This window comes from Erinaceus europaeus, chromosome X, assembly GCF_950295315.1.
Source record: "Erinaceus europaeus chromosome X, mEriEur2.1, whole genome shotgun sequence".
NCBI lineage: Eukaryota > Metazoa > Chordata > Mammalia > Eulipotyphla > Erinaceidae > Erinaceus > Erinaceus europaeus.
In genome coordinates this window covers 60,758,683-60,765,514 of record NC_080185.1, presented here as the reverse complement: position 1 = coordinate 60,765,514, position 6,832 = coordinate 60,758,683, and the positions used below count along the sequence as shown (strand labels likewise).

The 6,832-nt window shown below is 36.7% G+C and overlaps 1 long non-coding RNA gene across 1 annotated transcript in view; it reads right to left on the bottom strand.

The window, feature by feature from the left end:
- LOC132535862 (uncharacterized) overlaps positions 1-6,832 on the bottom strand; it is a 794,128-nt gene that overhangs the window by 556,432 nt on the left and 230,864 nt on the right. The window lies entirely within an intron of this gene.

Genomic DNA, 6,832 nt, shown 5'->3' with positions numbered 1-6,832 from the left:
TTATTGATATTTTCTTTTATTTATATATACATATATATATATATATATATATATATATATATATATATATGGAGAGAGAGAGAGAGAATAGCCTCATGGAGTAATTGAGCCTGCCTAGAGTAAAATTTGATCAATTTTTCTTTTTGTTACTGTGAAAAACAAATTTCTGATATTTTCTAAATATTGTCTAATTTTCTTTTTGCTCCTGTAAAACAATATTAATACTTAATCCATTTTTATTTTGTGCATTTATGAAAACTTTGTCTCACTTCAGTATTTCTTTTTTTAATTTATTTTTTATTTAAGAAAGGATAAATTAACAAAACTGTAGGGTAGGAGGGGTACAACTCCACACAATTCCCACCACCCAATTTCCATATCCCATCCCCTCCCCTGATAGCTTTCCCATTCTCTATCCCTCTGGGAGCATGGACCCAGGGTCGTTGTGGGTTGCAGAAGGTGGAAGGTCTGGCTTCTGAAATTGCTTCCTCGCTGAACATGGGCGTTGACTGGTTGGTCCATACTCCCAGTCTGCCTCTCTCTTTCCCTAGTAGGGTGTGTCTCTGGGGAAGCTGAGCTCCAGGACACATTGGTGGGGTCTTCGGTCTAGGGAAGCCTGGCCGGCATCCTGATGGCATCTGGAACCTGGTGGCTGAAAAGAGAGTTAACATACAAAGCCAAACAAATTGTTGAGCAATCATGGACCCAAAGGTTGGAATAGTGGAGAGGAAGTGTTAGGGGGGGTACTCACTGCAAACTCTAGTGTACTGAAGAAGAAGACATCCAGAAATCACTCTCATTTACTGTTTCAGCAAAATCAATCAAATACCTAGGAATAAAGTTGACCAAAGAAGTGAAAGACTTATATACTGAAAACTATGAGTCACTACTCAAGGAAATAGAAACTGATACCAAGAAATGGAAAGATATCCCATGCTCATGGACTGGAAGAATAAATATCATCAAAATGAATATTCTCCCTAGAGCCATATACAAATTTAATGCAATACCCATCAAAGTTCCACCAAGCTTCTTTAAGAGAATAGAACAAACACTACAATAATTTATCTGGAACCTGAAAACATCTAGAATTGCCAAAACTATCTTGAGGAAAAGAAACACTTCAGTATTTCTTTCAATACATGTATAATAAGTTCCTATATTCTAGCCCATACTTCTTTAGCATGCTCTTTTGATGTCTTTCATTTGAATACAGGTATTATGGGTCCCAACTAAGATTTAGACATAATCATTAGCTTACTTAAATCATCATAAATGGAATTTCTAAAAATTCCTAATTTTGTCAGTTTTATTATTTTTTGTTAGTTCCTGTGTCTCAGTGTCATATGCTTAGCATTTTAGATCCTGGAAGCTTGTAGCCTTTCCTTTATTATTTGTATTTTTTAAAATTTCTTTATTGGGGAATTAATGTTTTACCTTCAACAATAAATACAATAGTTTGTACATGCATAACATTCCCAGTTTTCCATATAACAGTACAACCCCTACTAGGTCCTCTGTCATCCTTCTTGGATCTGTATTGTACCCACCTACCCACCCCCACCCCAGAGTCTTTTACTTTGGTGCAATATGCCAATTCCAGTTCAGGTTCTACTTGTGTTTTCTTTTCTGATATTGTTTTTCAACTTCTGCCTGAGAGTGAGATCATCTCATATGTTTCTGAGATCATCCCTTATGTTTCTGACTTAATTCACTTAACATGAATTTTTCAAGGTCCATCCAAGATTGTCTGAAAACGGTGAAGTCACCATTTTTTATAGCTGAGTAGTATTCCATTGTATGTATGTGTATATATGTGTGTGTGTGTGTGTGTGTGTGTGTGTGTGTGTATATATGCCACAACTTGCTCAGCCACTCATCTGTTGTTGGACACCTGGGTTGCTTCCAGGTTTTGGCTATTACAAATTGTGCTGCCAAGAACATATGTGTACACAGATCTTTTTGGATGGGTGTATTGGGTTTCTTAGGATCTATCCCCAGGAGAGGAATTGCTGGATCATAGGGTAGGTCCATTTCTAGCCTTATGAGAGTTCTACAGACTGTTCTCCATAGAGGTTGGACCAATTTACATTCCCACCAGCAGTGTAGGAGGGTTCATTTGACCCCACAACCTCTCCAGTATTTGCTGCTATTACCTTTTCTGATGTATGACATTCTCACAGGAGTGAAGTGGTATCTCATTGTTGTCTTTATTTGCATTTCTCTGACAATAAGAGACTTGGAGCATTTTTTCATGTGCCTTTTGGATCTCTTCTGTGGTGAATATTCTGTAAATGTCCTCCCCCCATTTTTGGATGGGGCTATTTGTTGTCTTGTTGTTGAGATTTGCAAGTTCTTTATATATTCTGGTTATTAGCATCTTGTCTGATGTATGGCATGTAAAGATCTTCTCCCATTCTGTGAGGGGTCTCGTGGTTTGGGTAGTAGTTTCTTTAGCTGTGCAGAAGCTTTTTAATTTGATGTAGTCCCATAGGTTTATGCTTGCCTTAGTCTTCCTTGTAATTAGATTCATTTCATTGAAGATGTCTCTAAAATTTTGCGGAAAAGAGTTCTGCCAATATTTTTCTCTAAGTATCTGATAGTTTCTGGTCTAACATCTTAAGTCCTTGATCCACTTGGAATTTACTTTTGTATTTGGTGAAATATAGTGGTTCAGTTTCATTCTTCTGCATGTTTCAACCCATCTTTTCCAACACCCTTTTTGAAGAGACTGTGCTTTCCCCATTTAATAGTCAGGCACCTTTGTCAAAGTGAGGGCTTATTCCTGGGCTCTTAATTCTATTCCACTGGTCAGTATGTGTATTCATGTTCCAGTACCAAGCAGTTTTGATGACAGTGGCCCTATAATACAATTTGAGGTCTGGGAGTGTGATGCCTCTGGTTCTGTTCTTTTTTCTCAAGATTGTTTTGGCAATTCTAGGTGTTTTCTGGTTCCAGATAAACATTTGTAGCATTTGGTCTACTCTCCTAAAAATGTGGTTGGGATCTTGATGTGGATAGCATTAAATTAGTAGATGGCTCTGGGTAGTGTATTCATTTTGATGATGTTAATTCTTCCAACCCATGACCATGGAATATCTTTCTACTTCTTAGTGTCTTTTTCTATTTCCTTGAGTAGTGACTCATAATTTTCAGTATACAAGTCTTTCATTTCTTTGGTTAGGTATTTCCTAGATATTTTATTGTTTTTGTTGCTATAGTAAAAGGAATTGATTTCTGGATTTCAGTTTCTTCTAACTTAGTATTTTCATAGAGGAATGCCACTGACTTTTGAATGTTAATTTTGTAGCCTGACACCTTACTGTATTGCCTAATGATATGCAAAAGTTTCTTGCTGGATTCCTTAGGTTTGTCTATGTATACTATCATGTCATCTGCAAAGAGGGAGAGTTTGACTACTTCTCTTCCAATCTGTATCCCTTTAATTCCTTGCTCTTGCCTGATTGCTATGGCAAGAACTTCCAACACTATTTTGAATAGTAATGGTGATAGTGGACAGCCAGTCTACTATCTGATCTGAGTGGAAATGCCTCCAGTTTTTCACCATTGAGTATAATGTTGGCTGTAGGATTGATATATATATAGACTCCACTAACTTCAGGAATTTTCCATCCATTCCCATTTTTTGTAGTGTTTTGATCATAAAAGGATGTTGGATTTTGTCAGAGGCTTTCTCTGCATCTATTGATATGACCATGTGGTTTTTGGTCTTGCTTTTGTTGATGTGGTGGATCACGTTGATTGATTTACTTATATTAAACCAACCTTGCATGCCTGGGATAAACCCCACTTGGTCATGATGAACAATCTTTTTAATATACTGCTATATCCGGTAGGCTAGAATGTTGTTCAATATTTTCGCATCTATGTTTATTAGAGATATTGGTCTGTAGTTTTCTTTTTTGGTTGTGTCCCTGTCTGCTTTTGGTATCAGAGTGATGTTGGCTTCATAGAAGCTGGAGGGGAGTATTCCAGTGTCTTCAATCTTCTGGAAGACTTTTAAAAGTAGAGGTATTAGTTCTTCTTTGATGGTTTTGTAGAATTCATTTGTAAAACCATCTGGTCCAGGACTTTTATTTTTGGGAAGATTTTTTGATAACTGTTTCAATTTCATTAGCTGTGATGGGCCTGTTCATGTTATCTACATCCTCTTTACTTAGTTGTGGAAGTTCGTAGGTATATAAGAAATTGTCCATTTTTTCCAGGTTCTCTAGCTTGGTGGCATGTATTTGTTCATAGAAGCCTGTCATGATATGTTGAATTTCTGCGATGTCTGTTTTGATATCTCCTCTTTAATTTAGTATCTGATTTATTTGGGTCTTCTCCCTTTTTTGTTTTGTGAGTCTGGCTAAAAGTTTGTCGATTTTGTTCACTCTTTCGAAGAACCAACATTTACTTTCGTTGATCTTTTATATGGCTTTCTTATTTTCAGTGTTATTGATTTCTGCCCTAACTTTAGTGATTTCTGTCCTTCTGGCTGCTTTAGGGTTCATTTTTTTTTCTTCTTCTAGGTCTTTACGATGTGCAATCAGGATGTTTATTTGTGCTTTTTCTTGTTTCCTAATGTGTGCTTGTATGGCTATGAACTTCCCTCTCAGTACTGCCTTAGCTGTGTCCCAAATATTTTGATAGCTTGTCTTCATTTTCATTGAAGTCTCAAAACATTTTGATTTCTTCCTTTATTTCCTCTTTGACCCAGAAGTTGTTATGAAGTGTACTGTTGGGCTTCCACATTTTGGGACTATTCCTAATCTTTTGTTGATTATTAAGTGTTAGTTTAATTCCACTGTCATCTGAGAAGATGCTTGGGATGATTTCAATGCTCTTGAATTTACTGATGCTGTCTTTGTGGCCTAATATATGGTCTATCCTTAAGAATGACCCATGTGGACTTGTGTAAAATGTGTATTCCAGTTTCTTGGATGAATGACTCTGAAAATGTCCAATAGTTCTAGTTTATCTATCTCTTCATTTAGCTCCCTCAGGTCTTTATTGATTTTCTGCCTGGATGATCTGTGAAGTTGAGGGATTGGGGTGTTTAAGTCCCCCACTATGACTGTGTTGCTGTTACTATATTGCTGTAGCTCTTTCAGTAGACGTTTGATGTATTTAGATGGCTTCTCATTGGATCCATAGATGTTAATAATTTTTAAGCCTCTTGATTGATTGATCCACTGAGCATTAAGTAGTGTCCATTCCTATCTTTTTTAATCTTATCTATTTTAAAGTCTATCATGTCAGATATGAGAATAGCTGTTCCTGCCCTTTTTTGTGGGCCATTGGCTTGTATGATAGTTTTCCATCCTTTCACTTTAAGTATTTGTTTGTTTCGTTGAGTTATTGGACTTCCTGTAGACAGCATATTGTTGGGTTGTGTTTTCTGATCCATCTTCCTACTCTGTGTCTTTTAACAGGTGAATTCAGGCTATTGACATTTATTGATATCAAAGATGAATATATTTTAACACCATTATTGTTGAGTTTTAGAGTGTTCTGATATATGGCCTATTTATGGTGTCCTGACTCTTTATAGGAGACTTTTCAGAACTTCTTTCAGAGCAGGCTTGGTGATAGTTGATTCCTTCAACTGTTACTTGAGAAGATTTTATGCCTCCATCTAGTCTGAATGACAGTCTAGCAGGATACAGTATTCTTGGTTGAAAGCCTTTCTCATTGTGCACTCGATGGATATCTTGCCATTCTCTTCTGGCCTGTAGTGTTTGTGTGGAGAAGTCTGATGCTAATCTTATGGGTTTTCCTCTGTAAGTTTCTCTTTGCTTTCTCTCTTGCAGCCTTCAGGATCCTTTCTTTATCCTTATTCCTTTCCATTCTACTTTCCATTCTAAATATGATGTGTCTTGGTGTCTTTAAGTCTGGGTTAATTCTGTTTGGGAGCCTCTGGGCTTCTTGAACCTTTATATCTTTGATGTTGTCTAGATTAGAGAAGTTTTCAGCTATTATGTCCTGAAGAATGCTTTCTTCCTCTCCCTCTCTTTCTTACTCTGGTAAACCAATAATATATATATTGTTTCTTTTGAAGTCATCCCATAGGACTCTGTTGTCATTTTCAGTAACTCTTAATCTGTTTTTGTGCTCTCTTACTTCTTTTTTAGTTGTCTCTACTTCATCCTCGATCTTGCTAATTCTGTCTTCAGCCTCATTGATTCTAATCTCTTTCCCGTCTACTGTTTTCTGGAGTTCATCTATTTTGTTACCCTGTTCTTTTACAGTTTTAGCTTGTTCGGCTAGTTGTGTTCTTAGCTCAGCTATTTTAGCTTTCAGCTCTCTAATAACCTTGAGATAATTAGTGTTTTCTGCCAGAGTCTCATTTGTTGTTCCTGTATTTCTGATGACAATTCTTTCAAACTCTTTACTCACTCCTGTGATTATTTCCTTAGCTAGTGTTTGGATGTTGACCTCATTATTTTGTGATTTACTCTTTGAGGGGCTTTTAGCTAGACTCTTGTCCTGGTTCATTTATCCAATATTTCTTCTGTTGGTTTAACCATTTTATATATTATGTTATGAGTTACCTCTCTCGGTACTTTTCAATTTACTGATCACTACTGCCTGGATTGACTTGTGTCTAAGTAAGGTAAATAAAGGGTTCACAGTGGTGGAAGTTAACAGTTGTTTCATAGTAATAGTTTTATTCCCTGATTGGAGCTCAGTGGCTTAAAAGCCTCTTTTGTGCTTTTTCTTGCCTATAGCTATGGGATCCTGAGCCCTTTTAAATAATAAGTAGGCTTCTTAGCTTAATCACTGACTCCTGACCAAGAGATAAGGCAGGGTGTGGCAGAGATAATCCATC